General features: G+C 37.3%; 1 protein-coding gene across 3 annotated transcripts in view; it reads right to left on the bottom strand.

Moving 5' to 3' along the window:
• The window catches only part of HS3ST5 (heparan sulfate-glucosamine 3-sulfotransferase 5), an 89014-nt gene that overhangs the window by 28562 nt on the left and 36599 nt on the right, over positions 1-23853 (bottom strand). For 2 of the 3 annotated variants that reach the window (XR_006181420.1, XM_042885586.1), the window contains exon 1: positions 323-525. The exons of the other annotated variant lie outside the window; for it this stretch is intronic. The gene's annotated coding sequence lies outside the window, so the exon portion shown is untranslated. Of the gene's footprint in view, positions 1-322; positions 526-23853 lie in introns of those variants that run through there. 3 annotated transcript variants of the gene reach the window in all.

Below are 23853 nucleotides of genomic sequence, written 5' to 3' on the forward strand. Positions count from 1 at the left end.
TAAAAACTTATTGTATCAAATCAGGGAAGAAAAACAAGTAAAAATAATGGTAAAATTAAAATATATCCAGATTTTAATATGGAAATCGATTTTGCATGTCATCGGTTTTGCACAGTACTTTAGACCTCAATTCCTAATTTAAATGCAACATGCACTTTTTCTCAACTTTGTCCCTTGACATTTACAAAATAGTAGGAAGAACTCAAATTAATTGCTTAATTAAAAAGCATAAAGTCATATTTCCTGTGGAGCGGATCTGTTTCAACACAACTTGTACACCATGTACTAGTACAAAACACATACGACTTGTACCACTACTCACCAAAAAGTCCATTAAATGTCAAGTCCATAAGCACACTCCAGCTGTTTTGCACTGCTCCACCAACAGAGGCTGAGGTAAAATACCCCTTTTTGGAGGGATTGGCTGTCATACAACAGCTACAAGTGCAGACAACGCACAATACAGCACAGAGCAAAAGCAGTGGGAGAGTGTGAGCCAAGAACTGCTCAGCAGCCAGCTCTACCCTATCGGGTAGCAAAATGTGGACACACAGTGAAGGTTGCAATGGGTCTGCTCAGCACACACACACCCCTTTCTGAAATTCTCCCCCTTCTACCTACTTAGACAAAAAATGTGAGAATCATCTTTATTCTGAATTCATAACAGATATAAAATTTCATACCCATTATTATAACACTCTCAGCTCTTCTGATTTCTTTTATACACCTTGTACTTTTAAAATTCTTCCTGAATACCTATCATACAAAATAAGAAACGAGTATTATATCTGTTGGTAGGAGAAAATCTAAAATACAAGATCACCTGAGTAATTTTACATTTGTCAGTTAAATGGGCCTTCCCTTATTACTGAGAAATAGAATAGCAATGTAGATCTTTCCCTGGGGCAGAAGATAATTGCTGCAGCCTCACCGCTATGATTTCCCCAATTTACAGAGAAGTAAGTGGAAAGAAGAGGGAGCTGAAGCATTTTTTATTTTGCTCATCAGATCAATGGCCAGGAGATTGTAGAGCCACACATCATTTCCCACTGGATCAGTGAGCAGATACCATTAACTGCAGCTGCAATATCACAGGGTAAAGTGGAGAGAGGTAATGGGCACACAGAGCTGGATACTTGGGTATGGAGGACAGGGAGAGACCAGTGTTGTCTTAAAGTTCACAGCAATATTGAATTAAGTTCAGTGTAATGGATTATTTCAACTCTGTCCTAGTTCAGAGGTATAGTGTAGTACAGATAACACTAGGCAGAATTTTAGTGGCCTTGGGGTGAAGATAAATTGTTCCAAGTCTCTTGAAACCGTGCCTAGCACTCTCTCTTGGAGACCACATCTTTGAAATGCAACATACGTTTAAGTGGACAGTCAGAGTTCAAACATATGCAGTCAGACTGGTAATTTCACAGAGGACTCCATTTGGAATGAATAAGAACATGAGGATAAGGCCATGGGAATCTTTCACCATCTGTGATAATCATTCAGAAAAATCCTGGCACACAATCTGCAAAAGAAAATTCTTTCTTGAGGTTATGATTCCAGGATTTATTTTGAGGTTTCAAATATTACACTTTTTATGCCTTATAATTGTTCTTAAAAACAGGTGATTTTTTTGTGGCATAACTCTTGGAATGAGTTGCCATTCAATAGAAACCACTGCACAAAAAATACTCTGCTGTCAGGCTCAAGGCAGCACTTAGGTCAATTTCCAGTACAGCACTCAATGTAGGCTGCCCTTTCAAATCACAGTTCCCAAAATGAAAGATTAAAGACTGTAAAATCTGCCTAAAGTACATTCTGCTGCTGCTGCCCCTTCACAAGGATGAACCTGCCTCAGCACTTGCTGTGCTACCTCCAAGTAGGCAGTCAGACCCTTGTTTCCAGGACTGCTATTTCCCATAATAGTGAGGGAGTCTGCATCAAGGTATTCCTAGGAGTTTCCAAGGGAGCCCAAAGCCTGCTGAGTTGCTTATTTCTAGTCCTTCTCTCTTCTGGTGTAAAATGAACAAGAAACAACTTAGGGCAATATTAGAAGAATATTCCTGATAGGAAAGTTAGTTCCTAATCCTCTCAATTAGTGATTGAGTTATGCTCAGTACATGACACTTTCATGTTTGCATGTTTTAAAATTCTTACATAAAAAGTACTTAATCAGTTCATGTTCTCCATCATTTCTTTTGACAGCACGTTCCACTGGCTAATCATTTATTCCTGAGTCAGTTGCAGCTTGCAGCACGCTGGTTATTAATCAGATCAGGTGTTGTCTTCATTAACACTGAAATTCAACTGGAGAAAATCGTTCTATTTCAACTAGTCTTATCCCAGTACAGAGGTGAATGTAGACGGAATGGAAACCACTTCCAGACCTGAGGTCTGTCCTCTGAGGGCATGCAAAGGAAAGTCTTGTTGATGATGCTGATTTAGTTTTGTCTAAAGCTTAAAAATGCAACAAATCCAATCCTCAGACCTCACAGTCCAAAGACAGTAAATACACAGACAGAGGAAAAATTTGAAATGCATCTTCTTTTTCCTTTATTTACTATTATTAAAGAATTCTTGATATCGAAAAATTTGCATTTGACTAATTACTTCTTATCAGCATCAGAAATAGGTTCATTTTGTGTGAAGTCTTGGGTGGTAGTTAGGATAGACAGTTACGCACTGGAAAGATGAAGAGAGAGAAGGCTTTGTGGAGGATTTGAGTTGTAGGCAATCTTTGACTGTTATATCGTCCTGAGAGTCAAGTGTCTACCACAGGTCCTCTCTGCAGAGGCTGGCACATCACCTGTTCGCAGTACAGGCACAACCCCTCCCCTGTTTTGTTGGCCCCATGTACCAGCTAGTGACCTGCTATGTGTGACATACAGACTTCTGTAGCAGGAAAGAATCTGCCATGTTTTGCTGCTCATCAAGGTCTGTGTGCTCACAGCAGCCCAGCAGCAGGGCTGCTCATCAGCAACACATCCCTTTCTGACCTTTCAGCAATATGATCTTCCTTTGAGATGTTGCTTCCTTGTGCATAGAAAGGCAGACAGGAGAGATTTGCCTTCAAAAATCCAACAAATGGCTATTTATCTATTTTAATAACGCTGGAATCATGACAGGAGGCTGGTCTACATGAGTGTTATCAGTACGCACGGAAACAGATAAGTAAATGCAAAGGTATAGACGGATGTTTCATTTTCTGTCCTTGCTAAGATAACTAAATCACTTTAGCCCAAATAAAAGTTACAAAACAAAATAAAGATAGCAGACATGCCTACCCATGCATAAGGGAAATGTATTAAGGTAATATTTTAACCTACTTTTATGCATTAAGTGTCTTTAAAAGACACACAGTTAACTGAATTCTGGATTGGTTCAGAGCAATTAAAAACAGCTCTCTGTAGAGTAGTGACAAAAATGTAATAACAACTCTACAGAGTCCAGGCACTAATAACAATGCCTTTCTTTCCCTTATGCTTCTCAGGAGTGAGAGATTAGGACAGCAGTTCCTACCACAAGCAGTTCTATGAATTTGTGAGCAGAATATTACATCTTTATAATCAACAAAAGCATTTTAAATATCCTCCTAGAGACACCAGGTTAGAGAGTTGGGCTGTACAGTGTAAAGTGTGTATGCTTACTTTTCCTATGTGAGCATTTTTTCCACAAATTTCCATAAAAGTTGCCCACAGAACCACACGTGGTCGGATACACAACTTCTTCAGGCTACGGGCAGGTATTGTACATTCTAGCAGACCTAACTATATTTTATATGTGGTACCAAAAGATGTTAAAATCACAAAGAATCCTTACCATTGTCATATCCATCATTACATTTGAGAACATAATCTGTGGCCTTGGAAGAAATTTGCACTCATATAAATAAATATGAGTTCCTTTAAATAAGGGTGAACTTATACATTTTCCTTGTTGGGAACAGCCTGAATAGCTTAGAGAGGACTAGTTGGCATATGCCCCAAGCAGGTGCCAAAGAGCAGAAGAGCAACTAGTGAACAGCCACAGAACAGTGTTTGAGCTTGTAACCTGGCACTCTTAGTGCTATCGGTGCAGCCCATGGTACTTGTGTGTGCAGAACTGCTCTGCTCCATACTCTGCTGCTCCTACTGGTTCTTGCCTGCTCCTTTTGATTTTAGATTTGTCCCCAAGGCTTCCTTGTTGGGCTGGGATGCTGCAAAAAAAATTTTTTTCCTCAGACAAAAGCTTTCTTTTTTCTCCCAATAAAAGCTGGTATTGGAGGGTGAATACTAGGGGTAAACAAGTCCCAGGGGAAGGGTAGGGAAGAAAAAGACTATTCTGAGATAGGAAGGCCCTTATAATGGAGATAAGCATTCCCATGATCATATGATGCTGACTATCTCCCAATGAGTAAAAACTTCCAGCAGTCAGTTCAAGTCCTCCACTGAGATCTTGGATCTTTAATGAAATCAGATAATATGCAGGCTGAGGCAGATGAGACAGAGAAAAGGAACTGGACTTTCCATCCACATTTTGACCTTGCCTGAAGGAATTATACTACAACTATCAAGTACAGTACTATCATCTTTTGGCACTGATTTAGTGAAAGATTTATATTTTATTACCTACTACGAACTTTTACACAGATATTGTCTTGGGGAATAGGCATCCAGTATTTGTATGCATCCAATAAGCATAAACATACATGAAACAGATCTTTTGGAAGAAATACGGCTATGCTTTACCAGTATCACTGTTCCATGAAATAAAAATTATTTTCTGTTTACCAAATCTAGAAACAAACATGTTGAGGATCTTCAAACATGCTTTTATAGGAAATAAGGTTGTGAAAGTCAGGGAATTATTTTGAGCTCAATTATTGAACTCTGAAAGGACTGAAATGGCATGTTCCCTTCCTTATATTTTTCACACGTAGGCTTTCTCTTAAATCTTAATGAAGTGCCCAATCTAGTTTTGAATAGCTCTGGACAGAGATTTACTCCCCCTTCCCCCCCCCCCCTTTTTTTTTTTTTTTTTTTTTTCTGAAGAAGGAATTTATTTATTTATTTATTTATTTATTTATTTATTTATTTATTTATTTATTTATTTATTTATTTATTTTGTATTAGGATTAGCTATTCATAGAGTTGTATTAACATAACAAGATATAGTAGGGATACTTAAATGAGGCACCATCCCTTTCATACTGGTATTAAACCATGCAGAATGATCTAATTATCATGAATTTAGCAAACTAGCAGGTGTGTGAGAACAGAGTAGGGTACGTGGGGTTGTGAGGGTAAAATGCTGCAGAAGCTGCTAAATGAAGGCAGCTTGCACTGCCACACAGGACCACAAGAGCTGCAGATCCACCGTGTTGCTGGCGCTGTTACAGCAGTATCACTGCTCTCTACAAATTTATGGAGAGCAGAGCATGTACACTTGAGGCCAGTAGACGGAGCTCCACTGGCAACACCCTGGAGGCTATGCTTTAATACCTAGCTGATCCCTTGGTGCACAAGGATACTGCGTCTTTTTGCTTCCTGCAAGGAAAACAACTCCGAACAGAATTACCATGCTGTTTCTTTACAATAGTGTTTTCCATTTCTGTTTCCCCCATCCCCTGAAATTGCAGCTGGAAGCAGATTTTGGAAATGTACTGTAGATAATTCAGATATCCAGTTTGTTACAACCTTCTCCATATGTTATTAAGGTCCTGTCTCTCTCAGTGATTACAGATGCCTACCAGTCCCACTACAGTTAACAACTCAGCAACTACTCCTGCAGTGCTTTCTTTGGAGCCCACCTTCAAGGCAACTGGAATAGAAAAAATCACATGTATGAGCGCAGAATGTAGTCCACAGATTGTAGTTTTCAGAAGACAGCTGTTTTCTAGCAAAAAATTGTGAAAAACTTGTTTGTGGTGAAAGGATGAGATTAGGGTGATGAGATGATGAGATTGTAACGGTGCAAATTCCTAGAGTTTTTCCTCTGTGAAAAGTAGGAAAGTCTCAAAGGACTACATTTACGTATGTATATATGCACGTAGACGTAGTACTAAGGGACACAGTTTAATGAGCAATATTGGTGGTAGGTGGACAGTTGGACTAGATGATCTTAGAGGTCTTTTCCAACCTTAATGATTCTATGGTTCTCTATAAAGATCTGTATATATTTAAAAATACCTGCCTTGAAAAATCATATCTGTATCTATTGAATTCTAAAAACACTTCATCCTTACGTCATTACAAGATCCACTGCAGTGATATCACTTAATTTGGTAGTCAACAACATTTTTTGCTGGTAGCTGTACTTGGGTACACAATAAAAGGTCTCCTATATTTAAAGTGAATAGCTCTGCTGAAGTGCTCTTCAAAGTTTCAACGTGTGATATTTTTTTCTTTATCTCTTATGTCATTTAAATTGGTATGTCTTAAGAAATATGTATATCTTATCAGAAAATAATGTAGTAGAGTGTTGATTTCTAATACAGATATTCTGCTTCTCTTTTCAGTCTTCAGGTTCCCACTTACTGTCCACCTTTTTTCTGCTGTCCCTTTGTAATTATTTTCCCTTGTACTTCCTGACATGATGTGCTTACACTAATTGGACACCTAAATCACAGTGAGTAATTTGCATGTGGTAGTCTGTAGCTTTAAAAAATGCCAAATGTTGCCAGCTGGAATGAAAAAAAGGTGTTCAGACAAGGGAGAAAAGGACGATGTTTTAATAACAGGACATGGAAACCCTGTTAAGAACTGTTAGCATTTTAACCATTTGGATAAAACAGATTAATGGCATTTGGATAAGACATAGCTGGGAAGTAATGTCTTCTACAAATTCTGCAGTAAGAATGAGATATTCTTGAAGCTGAATTAAAGGTGACATTTCCATTTGAACCACACCTGCTGCTCTTACAAGGATAATGTTTCTTGTGTCCTCAGTAAGGACTGTTTTTTCTTTCTCCTGTGCATTTAAAACTTATTATGGTACATTTGATAATATTTAATGAATTTAACTTTTTTTTTTTTTTTTTTTTTTTTTCTCTGAAGCCTCATTTCCTAGATACATGTGATTAAACAGGAGAAATAGAAGAATCCCACTCAAATTATCAGCAGCCTATTCACATGTTCTAACAGCCATGGAGAACAGTTTGTAAACGTTATGGAAGTGCTCTCCAAAAGAGAAAAACTGCAAGGCTTAGAGCCATTGTTTTTTCAATAGCTTTTAGCAACATTATGATTTTCTGGGGCTGTGATTTACCTCTCTGAATCCAAGTAAATTCTGTGTCAGAAGGCAGCTCTTCAATGGGCTGTGACTGAAAGGCTTGGAGGGTTTGGGTAAAGGAGAATCCTGTTCCTCAGTTCTGGCATCAGAGGGTATCTTTTCAGTACCCAGCATCCCAGAGGACAACGAGGTGTGGGAGATGGAGCTGCCCATTGGCAGGGCTCCCATGAAAGAAAAATCTGTAGAGCTCTGGGGCCATGGAGATGCTGAGCAACAGTTTCAGCTTGATGTCTGTGGCTTAGTGGTTATGTCTTTAGGAGATAATTCAGGCAAATGTAAGTTCCTTTTTAGTCTTTTGATGTCAGATCTGCAGTTTTAGATAAATAAATTGGTAATAACATCTGACATCATCAACTTGTTAATGGATGTTTTATCCTCTGGCACCAATATTATCTTTTATGCACTATATACTCTGTCTCAAAAAAGAAACTACAACACCATGTACAATAAGATTTAAAAAAAAGGAATAGCAGAATATGATGGGCATTAGCAGGGAAGGATGGACATTGCATTTAAGATACTTCATTAAGGCTCAAGACATTCAAGTCCTGTTTCCACTTTGCCTAATGATTACCAGCTGATTGGAGAAGTGACTAAGCATATTTGTTCCTCAGCACCATGTCCTACAATATTCCCTTTCTTCATCTCATCTAATTACATTCAAACTATTCAGGTTAGGGACTTTCTCTAAAATGATTGACTTAAAGAGACCTCCTGTACCTAGTGCACTGGCTACATCTGCACTAGTAAATTAAATAATGACATCATACTTTAAATAATAGCAATTGCAATAATTAAATGGTGATATCAAAATTAAAATAATGACATCGCACTTTCGATAATATTAGTTTCAATAGTATTAACAGAAGTTACCTGTATCTTAAAATAATGTTTCGTATAATACCTCTAAATGACACACATATTAGTTATAATAAAAATACTATCATAATTGTATATAATATACTCAAAATGCCTTTTTTTTTTTTGCACAGCATATGATTGCACATTATACACGTTTAACAAATTGCACATGAAGTTCACAACATGAAATATATCATCCCATGTGGAGCCAGTGATGTGTCCCTTCTAACTCCAAATATTCTATGATCCTATGATAAAAGTTACATATTGTATCCTTTTTCACAGCAATCTGTTTAGCCGTAACACTTTTAACTTCATGAGACACTACTGCATTCTTTCACTCTGGGTAGTTAACTGCACATTATAAAAGTGTTCTGTGTTGTTTTCATTTTTATTGTTTGACTACTATCGTATTCTCCCTTTTAACATTTGTTAATCTAGTGAAAAACAATTCCTGTCAGTAATACAAAAAAGGAATACATTTCTCCTTTTAGTTGAATTACACTTTGAATTAGAAAAATTTACATGAATTCTCCCTCTGATGTAAATAAACCCACAGTAGTTCCAAGGAAGATATAATGGAGTTTCACATTAAATTTTGTGCAGACATTTGGGGAAAGAACTGTTCTGTAAAAGCAAGTTCTGTCACTTTTAGGTACTCCTGGAAAAAACAGGGTAGTGGTTTGGATTTGATTAGCTCATCTCTTTTCTTTGACTCTGAGACAGGGAAAATAATGAATGACTAATCACTTCAGGTTACTGTTTTTACACTGATGCTATTAGAGAACCAATTAAAAAAGTCAGACAGAAAGCTATAGAGATGTGATTATGTTACAGTGCTAATACAAGGAAATGTGTATAGATAATTATTCCTCAGTACAGATAATTCCAACAAAGGCTAATCAGAAGACATATCAAACACACAGAAATCACATTTCTGCCTGAGTTCATGTCAAGTGGGATATTTAAAACTGCACATTCGTTATGACTTTTTAAACAATAGAAGCAAAAATTATCCATTACTCTTTCCCTTCCTTGCCTGGTATGATATTGCTCTGCAGTTTATGGGAGTTCTGCTATGGAAATGAAAATGGCCCCTTGGCAAGGGGCAAACAGGGCCTTCCACTCCACTCTCTTAGAAGTTTTATGCACAGTTCTCCTGCATTGATCATGTCTGGGATGCAATTCAAAGCAGTTTGGACTTTCCTTATGTGCCACTGGCTGGCAATAGTATCCTGGAGACAACCAAACCACTGCAGCCTATGACAGGACTGCACAGGCATTAGCTCAGTGGGCAAGAGGGGATTGCATCTCAGCATCAAGAGACGCTGAATTAGCCTCCAAGGCTGGCAATAACAAGGAGCTTCCAGCAGCCTAGGTACAGAAGGGGATAGGGCAGGCATTTAATTGAGATACTGCCATGCCACCCTCTGTGTTTGATTTCTAGGAGTGAGGAGAGTGCAGAAGCAAACTTGTTAATGTTGTTATTTTTAAATATATTCACCATTCTAATGGTACATTTTGAAATGCAGAAAAGTGCTCTTTTGTGTATGCAGCTCCTTCTGACACACTGCACTATATTTCCTTTTCCCCTTCCTCATCACCTCTCTCTTGCTTTTGCCCCCTCTGAAGTGGTGCTCAAACTAGGGCCTGCCTCTCTTGCTAGAAACTCACATCTTATCTCAAAACATGACTCAGTACTGTGCTCTCCCTCTCTTTTCCATTACTTATACCTTGTGCCCCACACAAAACCATATTATTCAGTCTTGAAAATCCTGATGCGACTCCATTCACATCAAAGTAGTCTATTTGTCAGCTTCTCTATCACCTAAAAAGCTCCATGTTTACTGTTCAACTCCCTGAGCAGATCTGCTACACTCCTGCCTTGCCACGTACAAAAACAGTACTTCTACCATGCCACTTGCAGGGAATTGACTGATTTGATGCATAAATTGTCTCTCATATTCCCTTTTTCACTGCCTGCTGACTTTGTCTCTCTCCAGCATATTTGTTCCTCAGGGCAGAAGCACTGCTCAGAAGGCATTTAGCATGTGTGGAGCAGTGCTTGAGTAATAAATACCAGCTTCTTTGTGCACCTAAACACAGAAGGCACCACTGATAGCTCCAGCTTTATTCCAATATGCATTTTTATATCAGTGCTTTAAAGTGTTTCGCAAACTAGCATTTTCCCCAGAAATGATGCCCTGTGTGTGTGAAATAAAACCCGTGAAGAACTGCTTGTTGAGATCCATTAATCAAACTACTTAAAACTTGCAAAGCTTCTCTGCACATGCTAAGCCCCCATGAACTCAGCCACATTACCACAAGCAGTTTCTTGAAGTGTACAACTCTAAATTCATTTCTGGATGAGCATGAACTGTAGTCAGAACGGGCAGTAAAGGTGATCTGAGCTGAAAAATAAAGTATGGTAGCATCGTCATAAACTCTAAAAAATTGCAGTCTTATATCTTCCTAAGGTCACCTAAAAAGATAAATTCTAAACATGATTAGGCCTTGATATAACCTCCTCCATGGACTTTATCTTTTGCTAATTTTTTAAATCTTAATTAGTATTTAGCATTTATGTAAGTCTCTGTGATTTAAGATGCGGAATGATATATGAGTTCAGCAGAGTCCTCAGCTGAAGGACGAGTATTTTAGTGAATGTGAGACCTGACCCAAAGGCTATTTCCAGCAGTTTGTCATTTAGTACAGGGAAGGTTAGGTAGGTTACAGTGATATATGATCTTTCATGCTCTGAGCCTAACAACACAGTTGAATTGCTCCTATGACTTTCATTAACTGTATCTAGCTCTTTATATATACATACATACATACATACATACATACATATATATATATATACATATAGTAAACTGAAAATGTGACAGTGTTTTACCTGTGACTGAAAGAAAACTGAAATGCAGGGCATTGTGTTTGATTGGTCCATAAAAACTCCACACTGTAAGCCTGAATGCAATTTTCTACTGAGTTTATTTTGCACTCATTTTTATACCAGAGGGGAGAGGGGTAAAACTTGGCAAGGGCTCTGGGCAGACTCCTGCCAGCATGCTGCATCAGCGGTCATCGCGGTGCAGTGGCAGCCAGAGGACACCAGTGAAAAAGAGCGCTTGCAGGTGTGCTGCAAATGGCACTGAGCTACAGAACGAGTAGAGAATGAATGTAAATGGGCAAAATGTGATGAAAAATGTCTAAAAGCTGAGAGGAAGAAAGACATATGGGTAAGCTTTTCTGCTTTGGGCAACGAGTTGGTGGAACAATTCCTCTTTTCCTTTCATGGATACATAAGAATTAGAGCTATTAAAATTTGAAACAGAAAGATACAGGCTTTTTTTTCTAAACAAGTAGCTTTAGAAAAGTTTCTTTACTCCTTGTTACCATTGAGCGCCTCCCCCACCCCCCAATATTTTCCATCATGAGAATGATAAATATGTAGAAAAAATCTGGAAGTGACTTTATTTTCTCTAGCTAACTAGATAGACACCAGCAAACACTAATAAGCAATCATTTCAATGGCAGTTCATAATGTAGATTATAGTTACTAACATTTTCACCAATAATGTCCCTATTTTTTACTGAAAATCTTTTCAGGTGAAAAAATCTAACAAGCTGTAAGGACCTGATTCTGCCTATATGCTGGTGAAGCAATTTTGTTCAACTCAAGTTTCTTCGCAGAAAACTAAGAAGAAGTAAGAGCTAGGAATCTGCTGTGTGCCCCTATATCTGCTTAGAATTTAGCACATGAAGTTTCCCAGTAGTGACATTCCTGCAAAAGTATCTCAGAATGTCTAAGCCAAATAAAAGCTCAGGTACATGCAGATAAAATTGGAAAAACATTTCTTTTAAGGTCATTTTAGGTTTAGGTCCCACCAGGTAACAGCTGAAAACACTGTGCAGTTTTCAACAAAAAAAACAAACTCAGTCCTTTAGGCATAAAACTTCTGAAAGCTAGAAATTATAAAAATCAACTGTTCTTTTTCAGAAAGTCAGCAGCTGTGCCAAAAATACTTGTGTTCTTGATTTTCAGTTGGTCTATGGAGGGAGTGGGTGGCCCTATTTGCCCCTTGCCAAGATCATTTTCATTTCCATAGCAGTGCTTGGAGGAATTTAGGAATTTAGTGTTCACAAGACCATAAGAATTCTACTACCCATGCCTACAGCAATGTCCTCACCAAGGCAAGGTCGAGAATAGTATTCCAGGACTGAGTGGCAAAAGATTCCATTCTCTCCTCTGTGAATGCATAGGCATAACTGAAAGTACCATCTCTGGTATACTATCATGGTCTGGTGTGACCACCAATACCATGGTGGTAGAGGTCTGGAGGGCATCCACAAAATAGCACTGTTTGTTTCATTCAAGTTATCCTTGACAGGGAGAGCAGAATGCAGGCACACGACTGAGAGATATGCCCCAGTTTACAACCTCTTCCCATTGTATGACACTAATTTGATAATGAAAGTGTGGTTAGAATTCCTTTAATCCTGAATAAAGATTTCCCATAATGGTTTTCCTAAAGTAAGTAAAATGATCTAGACTTTCTCCTCAATGTCATCACACTGATCGTCACTAATTCCATTTCACTTTGCTGCATGAAATCTCTCCTTTTTTCTAAGACTCCAACTGATTTAAAGTATGAGATGAGTCAAGCGCATTATTTCAAGTGACTTAACATATCCATCTTTCTAAAGCAACTATTCCACAGTGTCTTCCACCCCCTCTTAACAGTCATCTGCATTTCTTCTATATATGGAGCAAGTAAAACTCTTTTGAGGGAAGGAAGAGCCCAGTAAGCTGGTGAGCAGCTGCAGAAACTCATGCTGAATGCTCTCCTTTCCATGAATGATTCCTCCCCACATCTGCAGGGAGTCCTTGACTCATTGCACCTTTCAAGAGACTGTGAGGAGACCACAGTGGCTCTGATCTTACCTCTTGTTTTCCAAGGAACTAGATGGCATGTTAACACCTGTAACCAGCAGTGGTCTGACGAGTATTGCCTTTCACTTGCCTTACATAGAGGTAAAGTCTTTTGGTATGTTGTTTAACCTTGGCTTTAAAATTCATAAGACAGTAATATTTCTAAATGCCTCTACAGTCACTGTTATTTGGAGTAAAAGATGCTCTTTCATATAGGGCAAGTTTAGATCCTATGAGGACTTTCCTATGAGGATCCTATCATGAAACTTTCAATGAAAAAAACACCTACATACCAGATCAAGCTCTTAGATGAAAAATACGACAGGACAGAACAAACTTTAGCTGCAATTATTTACACTGTTTCAGACAAGTTGCCATTTGGCATGGGCACTGCCCTTCTACACTGTTTGGTGCTGTGGGAATGCGCGAGAGCCCCCCCCTGTGTTCCTGTGTTTCGAGGTGCACAAGGTTTTTATATGGAAAAAGCAATTATGCTTATGGAAATCTGCTGTTTAAATTGGATGTTGCTTATTATATTTTGTGCAAAAAGATGTGGGTTGTGAAAATATAAATGTCTTTGGCCTTAACATTCTGAGGAAGTTTTGAAAATTAACTCTTGCTTGACAAGACACTCCTTTAAAGACAATACACCTTGGTACCCCAAACCGTGGACATACACTTATAAAGTCACTGAAAATCAAAATGTCTTTGTGCTTTACAGCATCAGTTCTCCATATTGTTTTTAAGAATCCTCTGATTTTCCTCTATCAAGTTCTGGCACTTTTACTATTTGTATGAAATGCTTGCTATTTCTAAGCTAAATCTTCAAGACAGCTGCACTGAGAAAATTCCAGCTAATAGAAATACATCTTGAAATGAGAAAGGCCTTAAGGAAATAACAAATCTACAAGGCTTTAAATAATGTATGGAACTTTCTTTCTAATTGCCTTTTACAGCTGAGTGATAAGGCAGAGCATTTGGGGATTTGAAGTACTAAGCATAAAAAAATTTCAGCTACTGGAGAACATGCGAACGTAAAGCTTTCCCCAGCCTCACTGTCGGTCTGACACTGAAGCTTGCGCTTACAAAGTCATTTCCAGTTCTCCAAGACAGCTTGTTTTATGAGCATCAATCCCAGGGGACCTTTCTCTGCTCCAAGGAGTTAGACATCTTGCCTAAGGGGATTTCTCGTATACTTCCTACCTCATCCTGAACATCTTATTTGCTAATACTTGCTTGTGCAAGGGACTGAGAATCATTAGCTCAATTTGAACTCAGCGCAAATAAAAGCAATTCAGAATCACAAGCCTGAAATTACTTTGAGTGAAATCCTGACACTGCTTTGGCAATGAAATCAATTAATTTTGCTTGGTCTTTTGTCCTCCTGAACGCAGTCCTTCTCTTTAGTGATCTTCCCTGCTCCCCTGAGAAAAGAAAGATTAATAGAGGTAATTTAGTAAAAATTTCTTGATATCTCTTAGCACTAGACTGTGCTGTTTGTAGACTTTCGTAGACTCAAGTGTACTTGAGTTTTACATGTGTGGTGTCTTCTTCTTCTCCCCAGCTGAATATTGGGCATGGAAAATTAACAGTCAATAATTCAGCTGTTGCAGAGAACAAGAAGAAAACCAGTGATGGAGAAAGCAGAGAAAGGACACAGTTATAGAAGCCAGGAAGAACAGTAAGAAAGTGAGTAAGAAAGAAGTATGCACAGAAATAGAGATGCTCATAAAATGACAATTATTGCATTGCCATTTACAAGGTGTAGTGTATGACTACAAGATGAATACGGGAGTTGTATCACCTGGTCTTCTATCAAACTTATACAGCAAGACTTGCACCTTCAGAGTGGTAGGCACTAAGGCATCATTGTCTCATTTTTTACTCTTCCTGATTACATTCAAAGGAACATTAAAGAATTGCTACTTTTACTAGAAAAATATGTACTCATTCTAAACCTATGCAATTTATCAAGTTTATCAAAGTGGGAATAATTAATTGCTTTTTGAAGCAAACCATGTGTGTAAACCATTCACTTGGCTTCAGCATGACTTCAGACATCCTGGCGAAAAAACAGACATGTACACCACAACAACCTCCAAACCATGAACTGATTTCCTGTTCTAAAGGTTTAAAAAACAGGGAAAACACATGGAAGTTTTGAAATTCTCTTTTTAAAAATTGTTGAAGAAAAATATCTTTTCTTCTGATTGAATAAGGGAAATATACATTCTTCTGTCATTGTAGAGGGAACTCCTTCTCTCATATTTATCTTCTCTGGAGTATTTTCTTTACTTTGTGATGTAGCATAATGTCCTTTCTCTTAGTATGAAGCAAACTCCTTTTTTTTAATCCCTTATGTCATTGAGCAAAGTCATCTTCATCAATGTAGGTTCTTTGAGAAAGGAAATTAGCTGAGTATTTACTTTCAAAGAAAAGCATTCTAAAAGAGTGAGGATCATCTGAAAGGATGTCTGAAAGGATTGCTGTGAAGGGATTTGTAGAAGCATCTTTGAAAACAGAGTGTTTCTTGTTAATTAACAAGAATCATAATTATGATGTTGATATGCTCCATTGTACCAATATATGTATAACAATGCATACCTATAATTAGAAGAAACTATTGTCCTTCACTCTTCATTATTTTTGAGTTAGTTGGTGATCCTACAACCCTAAAGATGTTCTTGCTTAACGTGTACTGACAGAATTTTCAAGATGTATATCTTTTTTCTATAGACATTACCCATAGATACTTAATCAGGTTTCTAGAACTGTTAACATGATTGACTATTTCCCTTGCAACAAAAAATGTGCTCTAGAAGTCACTCTCCAAAGGGTAAGTCCTGTTGTGTGACAGAATACACAGTGCCAAATAAAATCAGAACTACCAACAAGAAATCAGAATTTACAGCATCTTGAAACCTCTACTTAGGTCAGTAGTAGATTGGGAAGGTAGGGAAAGTATAAATTATTTGAAATAAAAGAGGCTAAAGAGGGGATCATAAAGATGTCACATCGCATACAAGCTACTCGAAGGTATTTCAAGTGCATAGGAAATGAGAGGATTGTTTTAACTGGAAGCCGAAGACCTTAAGCTGAGGGCTTAACTTATTTGGGTAAGAAAGAAATACTAAGTGAGATGTGACCACAAGAAAAGCCATAAATCTAGAGTCCTAAAGAGGTAATAATTTTGGATTTTGGTGGAAGCAATGATTCTGAGTGAGGCCAGAAGCCAGGGCAAGAGCTAAGTATGAAAATGGCATAGAAGCCTATGGCAGGTGAAACATTCTATGTATGTGAAACATAAGAGCAGGACTTGCTGATGTTTGATAATAATTTTTTGGGCCATAATGTGTCTTTTTTTTTTTCTCTCTTTAAATGTATCTCAGTAATGTAAACTGCCATGAAGGTCCTACTTCTGAAGTACGGGATCTCTGTTATCTAAATAAAGTGAGTTCAGATTTCAGCGTCTTTCATTCTGAGAAGGACTTCTCTATCTGATTGCTTATTTTCATAGGCAGTAGCTTCTAACTTCTTTTGGGTTCAAGAGTTGATATGAAGTCTAACAGCCTGCCAGAGAAATATGGTAAATATAAGCATCACATGAAGTAAATCACATTTTCTTCAGGCAAAAAAATAAAAAGGTAAAAAATTTCATTAATCACACTGAGTTACTCATATACCCTGGTATATTTGGTATGAGTTCTTGCATGGGAGATATACTCATATACATATATAACATTTTATGTTCAAGAGTTTTCACCCTCTCAACTTTCACATGTATACATAAAATACAAATAATAATAATAATAATAATAATACAAATACAACAAATTTTGGAGTTTAGACCATCCTTGGGAAAGAGATGTTTTCTCATCTGCTGGCAAGGCATATTTGTCACATTTCATGCAAGAGCATCTGAGCATATTTTAGTTATCTATTTATTTGCTTGCCAGAAAGAACAGATGATGTTAATCACAGCAGTGATGGAAGAGAGCATCCAAAAGGTCCACATGGCTTTAGATTAGAGCTTGTTAGATAGTACTTTAACTCAAAGGGGCTTGTTGTCACAGCTCCCTGTGAGGATGCACCTAATACATCTGTGTTTTTTAACTGAATGGTGCATACTGTGTGCTAGCTCTCCTTCTGCTAGTCTAGATTTCTCCTTTTCTATTTAAATCCCTTTGGAATTTAGTATCTAAAGCTTATCTAATACTTTAAAATATTTTGGAAAGCACCTAATTTGAGTTTGTCTACAGTTTATTTCACAGCTGTTTAGCTCAGGAGATTCAGCTCCACAGTTGTTTATATACAATAGAAAAAATCTTCGGTAACAAGAATCACCCTCACCTTACCCTCTGACTACTATTCTTTGTACTGATGTATGCCATTTTCCTTTATGCACTTTTATTACTGTGCCAGTTTCAATGGGGTCTATATTAGGAGAACTTTGAGCACTTCTATAGATGCAGAAAAGTTGTTATACCTAAGTTTATATCTTTTAGAAAAATATTCTTGTATAACCCAAGTTTTAAACTGAAACTAATACTTCTGTATATTAACACATATGAGCACTTGTAGATCTGATGCAGGGGAGGATTTTCTTCAAATATGTTACTAGGAAACAGGAAGGAACTGAAGTTTCAGAAAAAGTTCTGGTCAACAGCTCAATGTCCAAGCAGAGACTGGTAATGAGTGGTGTTCCTCAGGGATCTGTGTTGAGACCAGTGTTATTAAACATCTTTGAATGCAACATGGGCAGTGGAATCAAGTGCACCCTCAGCAAGTTTGCAGATGACACCAAGCTGACAGGCTAGAGGGAAGGGATGCTATCTAAAGGGACATGGGCAGGCATGAGAGATGGGCCCATGCCAATCTCATCAAGTTCAACAAGGCCAAGCGCAAGGTCCTGCATCTGGGTGGGGGCAATCTCAAGCACAGATTCAGGTTGGGTGGAAAATGGCTTGAGAGCAGTCCTGAGAAGAAGGATTTGGGAGTGTCAGTTGATGATGGCTTTCCATGGAGGTGGTGGAGCTGCCGTCCCTGGCAGTGTTCAAGAGGTGTCTGGATGAGGAGCTACAAGATATGGTTTAGTGTATAACCAAGATGTTATAATTGCAATATAATCAAAAGAGTAAGGCAAAGCTGTATAACCAAGATGTTATAATTGCAATATAATCAAAAGAGTAAGGCAAACAAGGATCACAAAAGAGAATAAGTAGAAGAGCTTACCCTTGGGTTGAGCTCACTAGAAGATATCAAAGAGGAGGATCTCCAGAAGAGATCCTTCCCCTCTGGTAGCCAGCTCTTAAATAGGTCCAGGAGGGGTGGAGCCTGGCTCCACCCCTTCCGGTAGCACAGGTGAATTGCCTTCACCTGTGCTCCTCTGGCTGACTCATGGCTCACCTCAGGTGATCAATCAGAGGTTCAGGCCGTGACTCAGCAGTTCCCATACAGTTTAGAGACTTGTGATAGTGGTAGTGGGAGGACGGTTGGACTAGATGATCTTGGTCATTTCCAGCTTTGCAATTCCATGATTCTATGATTCTATGAAAGATTCAACATGAGCCGGCAATGTGTGCTTACAGCCCAGAAGGCCAACCATACCCTGGGCTGCATCAAGAGAAGAGCGACCAGCAGGTCAAGGGAGGTGATTCTGCCCCTCTACTCTTGTGAGACCCCACCTTGGAGTACTGTGTCCAGTTCTGAGGCCCCCAGCACAAGAAAGACATGGAATTCTTGGAGCAGGTCCACAGGAGGGACTTGATAATGATGGTGCTGTAGCACCTCCCCTACGAGGACAGTCTGAGAGAGCTGGGGCTCTCCAGCCTGGAGAAGGCCCAGGGAGATCTTATAGTAGCCTTCCAGTGAAAGGGCCTACAGGAAAGGTGAGGAGGGACTTTTAATAAGGGAAGATATCAACAAGACAAAGAGAAATGGTTTTAAACTGGAAGAGGGTAGATTTAGACTAGATTTTAGAAAGAAATTCTTTACTATGATGGTAGTGAGACACGGGAACATGTTGCCTAGTGAGGTTGTGAATGCCCCTTTCCTGGAAGTATTCAAGGCCAGGCTGGATGGGGCTTTGAGAAATATGGTCTTGAGAAAGGTGTCCCTGCCTATAGCAGGGGGAGCTAGATGATCTTAAACGTACATTTCAACCCAAACCATTCTATGATTCTATGATTCTGTGATTCTATGATTCTATGATTCTATGATTCTATGATTCTATGATTCTATGATTCTATGAAAAGGGAGAGTTGAGGATGTCACAAAGAAAGGAAGGGTTGAGGAGTTGGGATTCATACAGAGACCCTTCTCAGAGGATACATTTGCACAAAAATGTGAGAAGCGGGGCACTGAAAATTCAGCTCAAGGACTCCAGCAAAATTTTGGTTTTTCTGATGAGCAGTTTTAATCACTAATGAACAGTAACTATCTCTTTGACCATACTTGGTTACTTGCAATTACATACTTACAATTACAAAGAATAGGTACAGAATATAAGTCAACACTTACAAATTCTTCAAAGAAGAGCAATTAGGTTGGGCAATGACCTCCCTATGAGCAGCAACTAAATAAACTAGAACTCTTCATGTTGAAAAAGAATATTGTCAGCTGAAAAATATGATTTACGTCTATAAAATTAAAAATTGTGTGGAGGCACGAAACAAGAGACTGATATTATTGTTCAGCATTTAGGAATAAGGAAGAACGAAATGTGATTATCATTAGGATATTTAAAATAAACAAAAGGAAATACTTTTTCAAATAAGGCATAATTCAGTTGAGAAACTCAATATGAATGTCAAGACTGTAAGTGGATTCAAATGTATATTGAAGACTTTCAATGACAGATCCATCAAACACTATTAAGCACAGTGAAACGGTAATAACATATAGCTCTCAAAGACTCTGAAATGCAAAGTACTGGAAGTAGCAAAGGAACATGTTTTAAGTATCATTCTCTATTTGTCCTGTTTCTTAAACTTCTCTTGAAAATACAATTTATTTACTCTTGTCAGAAATGGTTTACTGGAGTGCATACACTCTGAGGCTGATCCTATACAGCTGTCCTACGTGTAGTACATAACTTTCATTTAAGCCAACAAAGTAATTTCATTGACTTTAATGGGAGCTGAATTAAGCCATCTGAGAAATGGAACTTAACAGTATAATGCTTTTCAAGATATGAATACCAAATTTACTAGATTTGTTATTGAATGTAAAAAAAATGAGAAAGTCTTCCAAGTTAAGGGTGTCTATAATGTAGCTGCAAAGAAATCTCCCCCTATTCACTTGAAAACCATATACAAAATGTACAGCTTTATGATTGATCTGTTGTTGAAATTAAGTATTTGGTCAACTGACTGGTTTTTTTTCTCTCAACTGGTAGCAGATCTGGTTGCCTAACTGTCACTTGGAGGCCAGTCTACAGTTTTAAGAAATTAAGTTAATAGCTATGTCCAAACTACGGAATACTTTTCCCAAATAATTTATCCTTATGAAGTAGAGAGTTGCTACTAAGTACAAAAGTAGATCAGTACTATTTTATTTTCCTTCAGTAAAGAAATATTTTAGGGAACAAGTCATAAGTTTGCTAACAGAATATGTTCTTAAGAAAAAAAAAAACAAAAAAACAAGATTAGAATAATTATTTTAAGAGAGTTAAACATAGACAGTCTACTACTGTGATTGAGCTTATTACATAAGGCAAGCTTAATATCCATAAATATTAACTGGGATATAGGTATGATTGACTGGTGAAAATTATTTATTTACATGAAAGAGCAAAAATTTGAAGAGAAATTAAAGTGCCTAGACATAGGTATTAAATAGCAACTGACGTTCTCTGTGGTAAGTCAAGATACGTGGACAAGGCTAGCAGATATGCAAGACCTACAAAGGACTCAAACACTTTTCCAAAGCAGCAACTAGGAAACAGTTGGGATTCTCCAGTGCACCTCAAAAGAACAATAGGAACACGTATCTACATACTTGATTCATTTCCTAGCTTTCAAATTTAAACATCTCTGGAGTCTGCATGCACAGTCAATGGAGAAGAGCAGGTAATTCCCAATATCAATTTCTTTCTGCCTATTTTAAGATAGATAGCGGCTGTTACTTGTGGAAGGTTATCATGCTCTGCAGAGACATAATTTTAATGATTACCTAACTCAGACGCAATCCTTAGTTCTTCTGCCAATGTCAAGTGAAGTAAACCCCACTCAATTACCGTAATGGGGGGGTGATTCCACCCAAATATTAAAAATGCATAGAAGTCTATTTTCTCAGAGTTCAGAGATGCATCTGAATTAGTTCATGTTAAGTGTTTTTCTTTGTTGAAGAGGGACACAGACAAGAGATTACCAGATTTCATTTGACAAACTATGAGCAGAACTCGCAATGAAATCCTTGCTTTCAGATAGCTAAATACTGCATATGAGAGCTAGTTCATTCTAATAATGAATTGCTAATAACCTGGCTAGAAACAAAGGTAGAAATAATTAGATTTGTTTCATGTTTCATGGTGAGTCAAATATTAAATATAACTAATATAGGTGAACAAATTAATATGGCAAGAACATTAAGCTTCACAAGGATATTTATTGACAGACAAATGTAGGAAATTGAATGGGAAATAAGAGCAGTAGATTTCCCCTTTTGTGTCTATACACACTGGGGAGGTGTGAATATGTATCACCTCAATCAAATATCACAGTGAAGACAGAACAAATCCAATACTGTCAGAGGGTAATATATTAAATTTACTACAGTTTTCCACTACTTAGTAGAACAGCTTGCTGGGGAGATATTACTGGGCTTCTGCATACTGGATACACCTTTGTCTATGTACAAAGGAGACAGAATTTTTTAAAAACGATATCCTGTTAAAAGGAAGGCTGGGAGCATGAGAGCTTATAGGTAAAAGAGAATAGTCTTTGCACTTTTCTCCGCTTAACAAAAATAAAAATATTACTTTTAGTTTTACATTAATTTATTTTTTATTTTTTTAACAATATGAATTGTATTGTAAAAAAAATATACATAACATCCTCTCTTTAGAACTAAAGAGATAGAAGGATGTGTTGAAAAATGTGATTTTTTACAGTGGTTATTTTCTGTCTGCTGATAGAGAAAAAAATGACTTACTATGCATAGAAGTCTCAATATGCCTGGAGGTGATATGCATATGACAAAAGTGTTAATACTTCCATCTGAAGTTCCAAGAGGTGTCAATATGTTATTTAAAAGGAGTACGTGCCATATTTTTTTTTTACCAATTTGGTGATCACTAATTACATGTTTTGAATATCTTCATCCATTCCGCAGAATGGGCCAGTGCATTCTAGTATCTTATACTATCTTACCTTATAGTATCTTTATTTATCTATATACATATATAGACACAGCATCATACATACTTATAAAATCATAAAATCCTTAAACTGGGAAGGGACCTTTAAAGGTCTTCTAGTCCAACTTCCCTGCAATGAACAGTACATCCTCCAAAAGAGCGAATAGCAAAATTAAAACACAAAGTACACATGTAGCTTTTCTTTACCTATTTTTCTATTTAAAAAAGAAATAAAGAAAAAAGAGATTCTGTGACAGTTTCATCTTGAAAGAAAATATTGCTTAAAAACATTTTAGACACAACATTTTGAAAAACTACTGCAGAAGCTAAACTATGTCTTGCATTCTGTAAACAATTACAAACTAAAACAAAATTTTTGTTTGGTTTAAAAGGTGAGTTAAATTTCCCTTGAAATAATTTCTTTAAATTTAAAACCTGAAGGCTAGAGTCACTTTAGGGATTTCCTAAAGCTTGGAAATTCTCATAAGCAGAAATATTGTCTGCCTCTTTAATTCTGAAATTTTCCTTTTGTTAAACTCTTCTGAACCTGTAAGTACTTCTTGGCGAACTTTTGGCATCTAGATGCCTCTCTGGGTGAAGGGTAACACACAGCCTCTTGTATATTGGCTCTGGAATTTTACTTAAATGTTGATGTATTATCTCTATGATTTATAAATAACTTTGTGTTTGAACAAGTGCATCTTTTTAAACAAACATATCTCAAATCTTTTTTTTTTTTTTTTATTTCTGCAAGATCAGAAGCTCATCCTACTTTGTACCCACAGTGGGCTTTGCGAGCTCTGAAGACACGTTCTCTGCTGTTCCTGTGGATCAGTAGGTAAGTACTCAATTGGCAAAGTGGATTGGTGCACAACATTCGTTTTCCTCTTTGTAAGTTTTTTAAAACACAAGATAAATGTCAAACAAGACAAAAAGAATTATGGAGAAAGAAAACAAGATTAGAGGCTACTCTAATAATTTATTGTTGTTCACTGTTGTCAAGTCTTTAAATAAGTACTTAATAGACCTTACTGTACCTCTCTTAGCAGTACAGTAGTTCATTTAATGCACAGTTCATAAGTTTCTTAACATTAAACTGAAATAGACTATATAATACACACACTGTGAGTCTTTTTGAAAACTCCTAAATTTGGACTATTCACCATTTATGAAAATCTTCATTTAGAGCTATATTTATTAATTCTATTCAATAATCTGATATACTAAATAGGTATTGACTTCTGTGGAAAGGAAAACCAAGATTTATTGACTAGAAAGATTAATTCTGGCCAATTTAAAGCCAAGGTCAATATTTATCTTGAGGAGAAATAAATCTCGATATTCAGAAAAATGGGAGGCTGCTGTGTAAATGTAGCTATTTACAGTCTCAGTGTTTTTATCAGAAATATCCAGAAATCTCTTTCCCATGCATTTG

This window comes from Lagopus leucura, unplaced genomic scaffold (assembly GCF_019238085.1).
Source record: "Lagopus leucura isolate 7727_CA_CO unplaced genomic scaffold, USGS_WTPT01 Super-Scaffold_73, whole genome shotgun sequence".
NCBI lineage: Eukaryota > Metazoa > Chordata > Aves > Galliformes > Phasianidae > Lagopus > Lagopus leucura.